The sequence below is a fragment of the Ranitomeya variabilis genome, chromosome 5 (assembly GCF_051348905.1).
Source record: "Ranitomeya variabilis isolate aRanVar5 chromosome 5, aRanVar5.hap1, whole genome shotgun sequence".
NCBI lineage: Eukaryota > Metazoa > Chordata > Amphibia > Anura > Dendrobatidae > Ranitomeya > Ranitomeya variabilis.
Window position 1 is genome coordinate 101381609 of NC_135236.1, and position 14710 is coordinate 101396318.

A 14710-nucleotide genomic window follows, 5' to 3' on the forward strand; every position below is an offset into this window, starting at 1 on the left:
AAAAAAAAGTCCCAAAGACTGAACCACAAAAGAAACTGAGTTTATGAAAACCAAACCCCAAAAAGTCTGGTTGAAAAGTCAGTTTTAGGCCACATTCACATATTCAGTATGTGGTCAGTATTTTACCTCAGTATTTGTAAGCCAAAACCAGGAGTGGGTGATAAATACAGAAGTGGCGACATGTTTCTATTACACTTTTCCTCTATTGTTCCTCTCCTGGTTTTGTGGTTTTTGGCTGATGTAAAATACTGAACATGTGAACGTGGCCTTAACAGTAAATCACATAAAGCACCAATCTTTACACTAGTACCGTATAAACTCGAGTATAAGCCGACCCAAGTATAAGCCGAGACCCCTAATTTTGCCACACAAAAAATGGGAAAACTTAATGACTCGAGTATAAGCCTAGGGTGGAAAATGCAGCAGCTACCTGTAAATGTCAAAAATAAAAATAGATACCAATAAAAGTAAAATTGATTGAGACATCAGTAGGTTAAGTGTTTTTGAATATCCATATTGAATCAGGAGCCCCATATAATGCTCCATACAGTTCATGATGGGCCCCATAAGATGTTCCATACAGTTCATGATGGGCCTCATAAGATGCTCCATATTAAAATATGCCCCATATAATGCTGCACAAATGTTGATTATGACCCCATAAGATGCTCCATACAGACATTTGTCCCATGCCCCAGAGTCTGATATGTTGTGGTAGAGGGTTCCAGAGTAGGGGTGATGTGTGAGAGAAATCTTGTATACTATTGTGGGAAGAGGAGATAAGAGGGGAGTAGAGAAGGAGATCTTGTGAGGCTCGGAGGTTACGTGCAGGTAAGTACCGGGAGATGAGGTCACAGATGTATGGAGGAGACAGGCTGTGGATGGCTTTATATGTCAAGGTTAGGGTTTTGTACTGGAGTCTCTGGGCAATGGGGAGCAAGTGAAGGGATTGACAGAGGGGAGAGGCCGGGGAATAGCGGGGGGACAGGTGGATTAGTCGGGCAGCAGAGTTTAGAATAGATGAATAGATTGGAGGGGTGCGAGAGTGTTCAAGGGCAGGCCACAGAGCAGGAGGTTGCAGTAGTCAAGGTGAGAGATGATGAGGGCATGGACTAGGGTTTTTGCAGATTCTTGGTTGAGGAATGTACGGATCCGTGAAATATTTTTGAGTTGAAGTCAGCAGGAAGCGGAAAGGGCTTGGATATTTGGTTTGAAGGAGAGATCAGTGTCAAGGATTACCCCAAGGCAGTGAGCTTGTGGGACTGGGGAGAGTGGGCAGCCATTTACTGTAATGGATAGTTTTGTTGGGGGGTTGCGTGAGATGGGGGAAAGATAATGAATTCTGTTTTGTCCATGTTAAGTATCAGAAATCTAGCGGAGAAGAAGGATGAAATAGTGGACAGACATTGAGGGATTCCGGTTAGTGGTTTTGGAGGTGGAGGGCTGGGAAGTTGGGAGGAAGGGCTCTGGGGGTTGTTGACCAAAACTGTCTCTGATGTTATTAATCTTATGCTTGAAAATGAGGCAAAGTCTTCAGCTGAGATGAGTGTGGAGGGAGGAGGTGCTGGGGGACGGAGGAGAGAATTGAAGGTGTTGAATAACTGTTTAGGGTTGTGAGACAGGGAGGATATGAGAGATGAGAAGTAGGTTTGTTTAGCTGTGGCGAGTGTGGCCTTGAAAGTAATGAGGGACTGTTTGAATGCTTGTTGGAGTGGGATCTTTTCCATCTCTGCTCAGCAGCCCTGGAAGCTCACAGCTGTTTGTGAAGACTTTACTGATTACTAAAAAGGGAGAATCAAAAAAAATGAAGTGGGGTTCCTCCTATTTTTAGTAACCAGCAAAGGTTAAGCAGACAGCTGTGGGCTGATTTTAATAGGCTGGGAAGGGCCATGGATATTGGTCCCTTCTCACACTAATAACATCAGCCCTCAGTCACCCAGAAATGGCACATCCCTTAACTGCACTAATTCTAGCACTTAGCCTCGGCTCTTCCTAATTGCCCTGGTGCAGTGGCAATCGAGGTAATGGTTTTGGTGTTGATGTCAGCTGTGCAATGTCCACTGACATCAAGCCCAGGGGTTTGTAATGGAGAGGTGTCTGTCAGATACCCCCATTACTAACCCCGAAGTCAAAAGAAATAAACACATCGAAAAGTCCTTTAACCCCCTAACGAACGACTATAGGCCTTTTAACATCGGCAGTTAAGGGTACTTATGCCTCAGCATCGCTTTTTAACGGCGCTGAGAAATAAGTGTATAGCACCCCCCAGCATTGGAAATTTTCTGGGATCTCGGGTACTGGTGGTAACCGAGACCCCAGAGAACTTGATTCGTGTCGGTTTTTACCAACCCCAGTGTTGCGATCGCCCGTGACCGCAAAAAAAAATAAAAAAATCCAATTTCCCATTTAATTTCTCTCTCCTCCTCTGATGTGATGTAATCCTCAGTAATTTACAGTTCAATACAAGTAAATGCCATTTTTAAATTCCCATTCACATGTTGTGGCGAATAATCCTCCCAAAAATGAGTGCGTGGTGCGAGTTTAAAATCTGCAACTTTCTCATTCTTGTGCAAATTTTCATTGCCAATTTCACCCTATTAAATTCTTTTTCAATGTTCACATATTGTGGAAAATTTTAGAGATCCGCAATAAATCTGCAGACACAATTCACGTGTGCTATTTGCTGATATTGTTGCGGATTTTATCCTACTGATGAGTATGCTGCAGATTTGAAACACAGAGCATGCTTTTATTTTTTTGTGGATTTTTTCCGCATCATGTTAATGGGATTGGGAAAACCCCATTTACTTGTATTGGACTGTAAATTGTTGCACAATAGTTACTGCAAATCCTTTTCCTTACTGCTGCAAATCCTGAACATGTGAACCTAGTCTTATAGAATAGGATGAAATCCGCAGGAAACACATCTGCCTGCAGATGTGTCATGGATATTTGACTGAATCAGTAGAATAATTTTTATGATGGGTGAACATAGTCTAGCACAGAGGTGGGGAACCTGTAATGACTAGTGTTGAGCATTCCGATACCGCAAGTATCAGATTGAGATCCGATACTTTTGTGGTATCGGGAATCGGAATCGGAAGTTTCCAGTGTATGGTTCCCAGGGTCTGAAGGAGAGGAAACTCTCCTTCAGGCCCTGGGATCCATATGAATGTGTAAAATAAAGAATTAAAATAAAAAATATTGATATACTCACCTGTCCGGAGGCCCCTGGACATCACCGCCGGTAACCGGCAGCCTTCTTTGTTTAAAATGAGCGCGTTCAGCACCTTCCATGACGTCACGGCTTCTGAATTAGGAATTTAGGACCTGAGAATTACGTCACGGCTTGTGATTGGTCGCGTGGCGGTCACATGGGTGGCCGCGACCAATCAGAAGCCGTGACGTCATGGAAGGCCCTGAACGCGCTCATTTTAAGCAAAGAAGGCTGCCGGTTACCAGCGGTAAGGTCCAGGCTGCGTCGGAGAGGTGAGTATATCAATATTTTTTATTTTAATTCTTTATTTTACACATTAATATGGATCCCAGAGTTTCCTCTCCTTCAGACCCTGGGAACCATCAGGGATACCTTCCGATACTTGAGTCCCATTAACTTGTATTGATATCGGGTATCGGTATCGGATCAGATCCGATACTTTGCCGGTATCGGCCGATACTTTCCGATACCGATACTTTCAAGTATCGGACGGTATCGCTCAACACTAGTAATGACCTTTTCACTGGCCGGCCAGATTCCCTGGGACCGCAGCCTTTGGTCCAACGGTTGCATTTTGACAGCCCTTAAATTGCTTTTTGCACTGCAAGCACACAACATTCATTACTGTATGCTGAGGTGCATGTGTTGCGGGATTACGTCCTGACTCTGGCCAGTGTGAGCATTGGGATGTATTTTGTGGATGAGTTATAGCACGCAATGTGCGCTCATCCCACAGATGAATACACTGGCACCAGCCCCACTGTCTCCTGTAATGTAGATACACCAACCCTACTGTTTCCTGTGATGTATATGCTTGAACTCCATTGTCTACTGTGATGTATATGCCACAGTACCAGTGTCTCCTATATGATGTGACTGATCCAGCGCCAGTGTCTCCTTTGTGATATACATGTTCCAGCCCCAGTGTCTCCTATGTGATGTATGTGCTCCAGCCCCAGTTTCTCCTATGTGATCTATGTGCTCCAGCCCTAGTGTCTCCTATGTGATGTGTATGCTCCAGCCTCAGTGTCTCCTATGTGATGTATATGCTCCAGCCCCAGTGTCTCCTATGTGATGTATATGCTCCAGCCTCGGTGTCTCCTATGTGATGTATATGCTCCAGCCTCAGTGTCTCCTATGTGATGTGTATGCTCCAGCCTCAGTGTCTCCTATGTGATGTGTATGTGTGGCACCCCAGGAGTTCGGGTACCACAGTAGTGCTGCCTTCCTCTCGGGGAGGGTATTGCTATGCCTGGAGACAAGTGAGATTCCCTTTGGCAGGTTACCACAAACACAACACCTTCCAAATCCAGGCCAGGAGGGGAGCTCAAAACCCTGTTTTAGGGCAGCTTCCCTGAATAAAGATCCTGGTTTGGATGAGGAGTCAGTTTAGTCTGTACAGAGAGTCTGTGAGCGAGGACAGACAGGAAGGGAGCAGAGAGGAGATACAGGACTCCAGGAGGCTATGAGTAGGCCTCCAGGCAGTCAGTGCGCAGTAGCCAGGTACCGGGAGCCCAAGGCTTTTGCGGAACTATAAGACACAGAGCAGAACCGGGGGGCAGAGGATTACATGGACTTTGCCCATATTCAGCTGTGGTACAGCAGCACCTTGGAGCCTGGAGTCTCCATGAAAAGATCCCAGTAAGCACAGCTCAAGCTGCCTACATACAGGTACCAGTCCCAGGACAGGGGAACGAATTAGGACTTTGCTGAGAACCCTTAGTGGCAGCAGGGACCTCAGTTACAGCAAGCACAGAGTGGAAGGCTTCTACCTGACCTGACAAGGGGATTCCACTTGTCTCTGGACTGCCTGGACTCCTAATTCACCTGTTGCCGGTGCCCTGGACTGTGGCCTGTCACCCATAGTAAACCAGTTAAAGACTTACAACTTATCTCCTCTCTTTATTCACCGGCTATACCATCCACGCCCTACACCATAGGACCCATGGGGACCCTGCTTCACCTGTGGGAAGTGTAACATCTGTGCTGCAACATCCCCCAGGGGACCCCTTAAAAGCAGCATCGGTCCTACTACTGACTGAACTCCACAGGTGGCGTCATGACAAACTTTGAACATTTTCCTCTTTAATGTTGAGGCTCAGGGCCACGGACCGGGTCGCAGCCACCGTGACATCCCCCTTGCGACCGGATCCGGTACTGAGTACCCCACTGCCCTGTGGGCGACTCATATGCTCCAGCCTCAGTGTCTCCTATGTGATGCATATGCTCCAGCCTCAGTGTCTTTTAAGTGATGTATAAGCTCCAGCCCTAGTGTCTCCTATGTGATGGATATGCTCCAGCCCCAGTGTCTCCTATGTAATGTATTTGCTCCAGCCCCAGTGTCTCCTATGTAATGTGTATGCTCCAGCCCCAGTGTCTCCTATGTAATGTATTTGCTCCAGCCCCAGTGTCTCCTATGTAATGTGTATGCTCCAGCCCCAGTGTCTCCTATGTTGTGTATTTGCTCCAACCCCAGTGTTAATTAACGGTCTGAACAAATATAGCAGGATTATTTTCAAGTTGATAATTTTGTGCTGCCCCTGAATGATGGTATAAATATTGAAATGGCCCTTGTCAGATAAAACTTTCCCCACTCCTTGTCTAAGAGATCTATTAATTATCTGGTGGCAGATCTGCTTCTATAAGGATTGTTATCTGCAATATCTGTAATGAACTGGGGTTATGAAACTCCTGGAAATGAGCATAAGTCTAAATTATTCTCCTTTGTTTGCAACTATTTCTGAGGAATCTCAACATGAAGTCATGGAGAAATTTATGTGGTAGAAAAAAAAATACAATTCAGAGCACTTGGAAACTTCAGTACAGGAGTCTTGGAACAGACTGGGTGCTAGGGGAATTGAGGAGGCTTTCTTTGGACAGTTAACTTATAAATTGTGAAAGTAAAACTATAAGATATACAACTTGCATATCTGAAAGACATTTTGTGGCGTGTTCTCATTGTCAGGATGGTCTTCTGTTTTACATTTTTGGACTTTCCTCTTTCCATGAATAAGGTGTTATCCAAGCATACATGTGTGCTAATAGAGTGCGTGCTCGAATACTATGTTCGAGTCGGCGCGACTGCATGATGTCTTGCGCCTCTTTGGAAGCCGCAACATGTGCATGGATAGTCAGTTTGTTAGGCAATCCCTGCACATGTTGTGGTTGTCGAACAGCCGTGAGACATGCAGCCGCGTGGACTCGAACATATTATCCGAGCACGTCGAAGACACTCAGCACACGAGCATTCTCGGATAACACCTTATCAGAGCACGTTTGCTCATCACTATCCGCCATTACTACCTCCTCTGATACGGTATGCCACAGTACGTGGCTACTTTCCCACGCTGAGTATTTGGTGAGATTTTAATACTGAAAATTTTCTGCAGCCTTTTCTGCACCTTATTAGATAAATTTGTTTACTTGCTTTTTTTTCATTGCAATTTTGATTGCATTTTTTTACATGCATTTTCTGTCTCTTTTTGATACGGTATGTCATTATTTTCAATTAAGTTGCTTTGTTATTTTATACTTTATGTTATTTTGCTTTTACAGAACTTTATTGGTACAGTCATGTGTGGATTATAATCCTTTTAGAGCATTTCCGCAGCGGATTTTCCTCATTGAATGTAATTCTATGAAGGAAATCCACACAGAATACTCGGCGTGCCTGCAAAACAGATTGGCGTGTTGCTTATTTAAAAAAACAGATCGCAGGTCAGTTTACCCAGAGTAAAAGAAAAGTACAGAGAGCATGAGATTTCTATAAATCCCATCAACTCTGCTGGAACTAACAAAAACCTCACCGTGGGAACTTAAAGGGGCATTCCCATCTCCAAGGTTCTATCCCAGTATGTAGTAGGTGTAATAATAATAATAGCAAATACCTCCAATTAGAAATGTAGTACAGTTCTACTGATTCGCTATATCACTTAACCCATGTGCAAGCTTAGATAGCTACCGTATTTTCCGGCATATAAGACGACTGGGCGTATAAGACGACCCCCCAACTTTTCCAGTTAAAATATAAAATCTTCTTAAAAGTCGGGGGTCTTCTTATACGCCGTATGTCATCTTATAGGGCCGGTGAATATGTGCCTTTTGGTGTGGGGAGTGGTCCCGATGACTAAGACAGGGGGCGTCTCACAGTAAAGTGTGAGTGGAGTATATCCCCCTATTACCTCAATGCGGCACCGTGGGGGTCTCTGTGCTGGGAGCGTCAGCTCCTCTTCGTGCCGTGGGTGCTCTGTGCCGTGGGTGCTCTGTGTCGTGGGTGCTGTGGGGCGGCGGCGGCGCATCTTCTTGCAGCATCGGGGCTTCTCCAGCATCTCCTCCAGGCCCGGAGGCAGTCCGGCAGCCCCATTGCTGTGATGCAGTGGCCTCCGGGAAAATGGCCGCTGCTCAGATTCAGATCTCGTCTCCCGAGACGTCGCCGAAGATGCGTCGCCGCCGCCGCCCCACAGCACCCACGGCACGAAGATGCGCCGCAGCTCCACAGCACAGAGCACCCACGGCACGAAAAGGAGCTGCCGCTCCCAGCACAGAGACCCCCACGCTGCCGCAATGAGGTAATAGGGGGATATACTCCACTCACACTTTACTGTGAGACGCCCCCTGTCTTAGTCATCGGGACCACTTCCCCCCCACCCACCATATGCACATTTTATCTGTACCCGGCGTATAAGACGACCCCCGACTTTTAAGAAGATTTTGAGGGGTTAAAAAGTCATCTTATACGCCGGAAAATACGGTATTTGCTAGGACCACTAACAGCTAACTGTCACTATGAGAGGTCGTAACCATGGATACCTAAAGTTACTGTAATGCCCTGCACATGGGGTAAGCAACATAGTGAATCAGAAGAACTATACTACATTTCTGATAGGAGGTATTTTCTAACGTTATTATTACACCTGCTACATATTGGAATAGGATCTTGGAGATGAGAAATACCCATTCAACCTTATTTGTAAAGTACCCTTTCCGACTTAGCTGCCTGAATCACCTTCTTCCACACGTAATGAATGTCCTGACATCTGGGATCGCAGCTAGCACTAGCTTGCTGACTGTGTCCATCTGAATATTTGTTATTTCTCTGTCACCTCCTACTGAGACATAAAAGTAGCTGGCAATGAATATACAACGTGTTTTAAAGAAAACTGACACATTTTTGTGCATATAACAGAAGACATGCAGCTGCAGACATCATTGGAAGCCTTATTAAGGCTCATAGTCAGGGGGTTTCTGAGCTGCACGCAGCTGAAAGGTCCAGAAAGGTCAGTAGAGAAGGAACCAGCATGTAATGTGATGAGTATATGGACTATACTCTAGAAAGGATCAAATAGACGCACTCCACAAAGCTGAAGAGAGACTCAACATAGTAAATCGTCATGCAACAGCCTTACAGACGCTCCAGCACAGTGACTACAAATATTATAGGGGCACCATGCATATAACAGGGTAACCCTTTAATGCTCTGCCATATACTTCTACATCATTTTGTTTTGCTGATTAGCAAATAAATTAGAATAGGAAGCTGCGCTGAGAACACATTTACCGTACTTTATATCTTTTTTTTATGTGTCTCTTATGGTCTGGAGCCACCTGTGACTCAAAACATAAGGTATTGCAAAATGTCTGCGTCATAAAGCCTAAGACTGACAAAACATCACGTGGCTTATGTGCAATGTATGGCATAGCACGTTACAATACAGTATCCTCTTCTCCGGTTGACCGCCCTCATTCTACTTTTGTCAAGCAAATGACTATGGAATCTCGTCTCCTCATAAAATGATGTGCTCCCTGACAATAAATCACATAGAAATGTGGCGTAAGCACTTTGAAAATTCACACAACACAACACAAGGTTGAGCAAAAATGTTGTGACTTTTAGACATTCGCTGACTGGAGTAAGATTTGTTACATGGCGAGCAGAGGCACTTGCCACCGTGAAGACGCACCTGACTCAATAAGAAGTGTAAGCCTCCTAGTGTATTAGGCGCCTCTGACTCCAACAAGGTCCTTCTAGTGATGAGCAAGTGTACTCGTTACTTGAGTTTTCCGAATATGCTCGGGTGTCCTCCGAGTATTTTGGGCGTGCTCGTACATTATGTTTGAGTTCCCGCAGCTGCATGATTTGTGGCTGCATGACAACCTGAATACATGTAGGGGTTGCCTGTTTGTTAGGGAATCCCAACATGTGTTCAGGCTGTCTAGCAGCCGCAAATCATGCAGCTGCAGCGACTCAAACATAATATATGAGCACGCCCAAGATACTGGGAGAGCATGCTCGGAAAACTTGAGTAATAAGTACACTCGCTCATCACTAGGTCCGTCATCAAGACCGGCGTAAACAAAGGCTGGTATTGTTGAATCAGGGTCATGTTATGGTTCTAAGTCCAGAGGCCAACATGGTGCAAACATGCGTTCTACCTGCGTCCCTTACTATGGCAGGGTGATGCACCCAGTGCAGTCATGCCAGTTACACGCCATCAGGGCCCAATTCTAAACAAGAGGGCCAAATGGTACAAGAGCAGGTAAGACTACAGTGGCCCGGTGCTCTTATATGTGTACAATCCTCAGTACCCCACGAAACATTCATGCTCTAAAGATCCACTTGTACACCATCATAGGTAACAAAAAAATGCCACATAGATGGCAAAAAGGGACAAATATTGGGCAACTATTCAAGAAGAGTGAAAGTCACTGCAATCATTACCCTGCCCCAATCTGAAATATAGATAAAACTAGTTGGAATACTGCAATATGTTGGTTATTGGATGCAGAAAATAAGTTGATTGCTTTTGTACTGGATTGAGCCAGTTTCTCCATATTGATTTTTCTCCGAATTCTCCTACTTTGCATCACTGGAAATAATAGCGACCATTGCACAATGTTGTTGTTTTTTTAAGACTATGTTGCCCCCTGTTGGAAAATATAGTCAATACAATTTAAATAGAAGGCAGCGGCAAGGAGGAGCGGAGGGTTGTTATAGGTCATTATCTGTCACAGCTGCTTCCAATAACATCTGAGCGCAGGTCACATGGGGATTCCTGCGGTTTTCTCACATGTTCGGAAGCTCAACATTCTCCGGTCTCCTACATCATTAATGGAGTATTTTTGCAGCGATTTAACTACAAAAGGGTAGGAAACTGGGATGAGCAACATCTTCAAAGGCTACGTATCTTGTTTTTACACTGGGCTTATAGCAAACACATAGGAAAACAGCCTATGAAATATAGGTAACCCTTTGTTTCCAGATAAGTGCGCCAAGCCACGTTCATATGGCACATGCTTAGCTAGTTCCGCATTTACATCACTACGTTCCTTCTGCAAATACTATCAGCACTGATAGTTTATATCCAATATCATAAAATCGGCGTGCACTTGGCAGCCCAGACTAAGACTAGACTGGCTCAGAGAGTTTAGATCATGGCCCAGGACAAGTTTAACTCTTACGTCCATCAGTAGACTGGTTTTGGTCTGGATCCACTTCAGCTCCAGCTTCATGCTCCGCTACTTTTCTTCAGTTTGAGCTTCAGAGTTGACAGTGATGGAATCTCTTTTTAAGAAAGTCTCTCAGTATAACTTAGTGAATAGAAGTTAATTCACTGTAAATATTAATATTACACTTTATACTTCATTTCAAGATTTTAAACTGGCGGAAACCAAAATCGTCTACAGACGCCAAGAACCAGATCCAAACACTACACCTCTGCTCCTTTCTTATTTCAGCCTTACCCCAGTTTTATTATGCTAACTCCAGTCCCATGCCAGGTCTGCAGGATACTAAAAGGATTATGTATACATTTACAACCATTTTTTACTGTTCTGGTACATCAGAGAGAAAATTATTTAACTTTATGAATAGTCATGATTGAATGTAGTCTACTGATTAGTGATGGGCGAGCACTAAAATGCTCAGGTGCTCGTTGATCGGGTCGAAAAAATTGGAATACTTGACCTGAGAAACGAGCCCAATGTACATCTATGGGAAACTCGAGCATTTTTCCGGTTCCCCCCTCCCGGCGGTCTGCAGAGGGACTAGAAATTGCAGAAATAGATGGGAACAGCGCTCAAATGACATGGGAACAGCATGAGGAAGACCCTGGAAGCATTTCTGACTCCCAGGTCACTGCTGTGAACAATGTTGTCAGAGTTTTACGCCACTTTTACAGACTCACAATAAAACATACAAAAACTAAACCAAAATGGATTGTCCTGGGAAATATGTTAAGGAACATCCTTTCCAAGGTAATGACTTGTATAAAAGGCAAAATAAATAACCAAAAACAAAAATACTCCTCTACACCTTGGGCTATGTTCACACGTAGCGTTTTTGATGCGTTTGAACTGTAGCATTGCTTTCAGCCACGACAAATGCATTCACTGGGAAATGTCATTTTAATATTTTACAACCTTATCTGGCCATGTGGTGTGTGACACATCATCAGACACATCCTGTTTCATTTATGAAAGAGGGACTCGGAAAGTCACAAAGCCTATGTTTATAGAGCCATCAGGCGGCCTTTACTATTCCTAGAGGGCCAGCAGTCGGACCTCACTATTCTTAGAGAGCCATCAGCCGGCTATGCTTTGTTGTTCCCATTATTAAATAATGGGTCTCCTATACTTTTATGGCGTATGCAGTGAGTGGCAGGGCTCTAAAACATTTGGACGCACCCCAATACCCCTTTGAAGAGACTTACAGGAGAGCCTCCTGAAAACAATGTTCCCATTATTAGGAAGTAGGTCTCCCATAGTTTTTGCCTATGCAGTGAATGCAAGGGCTGCCAAAAATCTGAAGGCACTTCAATGCCCCTTGGAAGAGAAGTGTATGGGCTGACAAGCATTTACCTCTGGGGGTATACATGAACATATACTGTATAACAAATTTTTTTTACGTGCTTCATAAACACCCTTTAAAAAATCAATGTGGGTGTTGCATCACGGACCACGGTCACCCTGGTGATATGGTGGTGGAGGATGAGGAGAAGGAGGAGGACAACAGCAAATAGCCAAAATCAGGAAGCGTATACCCATGTGTGGATGTGAAGAGGTGCATGGGAATAGACCTCCCAAAAAAAGACACTGGATTTGAGTTTGTTACGCTGCTATCATTGTAGCATGGTGTTGAGAAGTCTGGCCCAAACCAGCCCTAGTTCATTTTTATAAGAGTCAGCCGGTCAGCATTTTTAGTTGACAGGTGGATGCGCTTATCAGTTATAATTCCACCAGCGGCACTAAAAATCCACTCTGACAAAACGCTAGCAGCAGGGCAGGCCAGGACCTCCAAGGCGTAGAGAGCTAGTTCATGCCACGTGTCCAGCTTGGATACCCAATAATTATCAGGCATAGAAAAATCACGGAGGACGTTCGTACGGTCAGCAAGGTACTCCTTCAGAATCTTCCCAAACTTTTCACTCCTTGTGAGAGTATCCCGCGCATCAGGGCCTGTGCGATAGGAGGGTCTGAGAATACTCTCCCAGAACTTTGAGAGCGTTCCCCTGCCTCTGCTGGATTGGAGTTGTGTCTCTCTCACCTGCACTCCTTGGTTGTCCAATGGACTGTCACCTCTGCCACCAGCGTTTTCAGATTGGAATTTTTTAAATAATTCCGCAACAAGGGACTTATGGTACTGCCCCATTTTAGTAGACCTATCCACCTCGGGAATAAGAGATAGAGAGTTCTCCTTGCAGCGTGGGTCTAGAAGTGTCACCAACCAGTAATGCCTGTCACCCAAAATTTTGAGAACGCGAGGGTCACAGGAAAGGCAGCGTAACATAAACTCTGCCATGCATGCCAGACTGATAACAGCCAAGACTTTTGTGTCCTCACCAAGAGGACGACTGACCATGCTCTCCTCCTCCACCTTCTCCTCCCTGTCAACAGGCCATTCACGCAGAACAGACGGTATGACACTTGTGAAGGTAGTACCATCTATAGCACATGAAACTAGCTCCTGTTCTTCCTCCTCCTCCTCTTCTTCATTGTCACCCAATCCACGTTGAGATGAGATGATGCTGGGCTGTGTGTAATCACCCTGTATGTCTTCTTGCTCCATCTCATCGTGCTCCACCTGCAATGCATCCTCTTTGATTGTGAGCAGAGAGCATTTCAGAACACAGAGAAGCGGGATGATGACGCTAATTATGGCATCATCACCGCTCACCATCTTGGTAGAGTCCTCAAAGTTTTGGAGGATGGTATATATGTCTGACATCCATGTCCACTCCTGAGGTCTTATGGGTGGAGTCTGAACTGAATACCAACAACCTTATTGATGCTGGTAGTCAACATCTGCCCTCTTTTGTTTACAAATCCTTCCCAACAATGTAGAATTCCAACGCATGGGGATATCACACACCAGTTAGCCACAAGCTGCAAACGCTGCTGAAGAACAGCAAGGGCGGCAGAAGCTGTAGCTGACTTTCTAAAATGGGCACACAGGTGGCGTGCTTTGACAAGCAGATCCGGCAGCTCCGGGTAGGTTTTGAGAAACCGCTGAACCACGAGATTAAGCACATAGGCCAGGCATGGTATGTGTGTGAGCTTGCCTCACCTCAGAGCCACCACCAGGTTCCAGCCATGGTCACACATGACCATGCCTGGCTGTAGGTTCAGTGGTGTCAGCCACAGATCTGCCTGCTCTTTCAGAGCTGTCCACAATACATCAGTATTATGCGGTTTGTCACTTAAGCATAATAGCTTCAGCACAGCCATCGCTTGGCTGAGGCAGTGCTGCAGTGCTTCCAGCTTGTGACTGATGTGGTCATTTCAGAGATGGAGGCTGAAGAGGAGGAGGAGAAGGAGGAAGAGGATGAGGTGCAGGAGCTGTAAACTGTTGGAGCAACCCTGATTGACCTAGGGCCTGCAATCCTCAGTCGGGAGGACGCATTCCATCTCAAGGTCCGACTGGGTCCCGGCTTCCACTTTGTTAACCCAGTGTGCCGTCAGAGAGATGTTCCCTGCCCACAAGCACTTGTCCACGTGTTCGTGGTTAGTTACCGAGGGACCGCCGCCACCATCAGGTTGTGGAAAGCTTCGGTCTCCACGAGTAGTGTTGAGCATTCCGATACCGCAAGTATCGGCCGATATTTGCGGTATCGGAATTCCGATACCGAGATCCGATACTTTTGTTGTATCGGGAATCGGTATCGGGATCGATATAATGTGTAAAATAAAGAATTAAAATAAAAAATATTGATATACTCAATATGCCCATGTGACCGCGACGCGACAAATCACAACAAGCCGTGACGTAATTTTCAGGTCCTGAATGCCTAATTCTAGGCATTCAGGACCTGAAAATTACGTCACGGCTTGTGATTGGTCGCGTCGCGGTCACATGGGCGGCACGCGACCAATCAGAAGCCGTGACGTCACGGAAGGCAGTAAACGCGCGCATTTTAAGCAAAGAAGGCTGCCGGTTCCCTCGGTAAGGTGCAGGCTGCGTCGGAGAGGTGAGTATATCAATATTTTTTATTTTAATTC

The 14710-nt window shown here is 45.3% G+C and overlaps 1 protein-coding gene across 1 annotated transcript in view; it reads left to right on the forward strand.

Annotated features, from left to right (window-relative positions):
• Nucleotides 1-14710, forward strand: part of ANTXR1 (ANTXR cell adhesion molecule 1) — a 211227-nt gene that overhangs the window by 167114 nt on the left and 29403 nt on the right. The window lies entirely within an intron of this gene.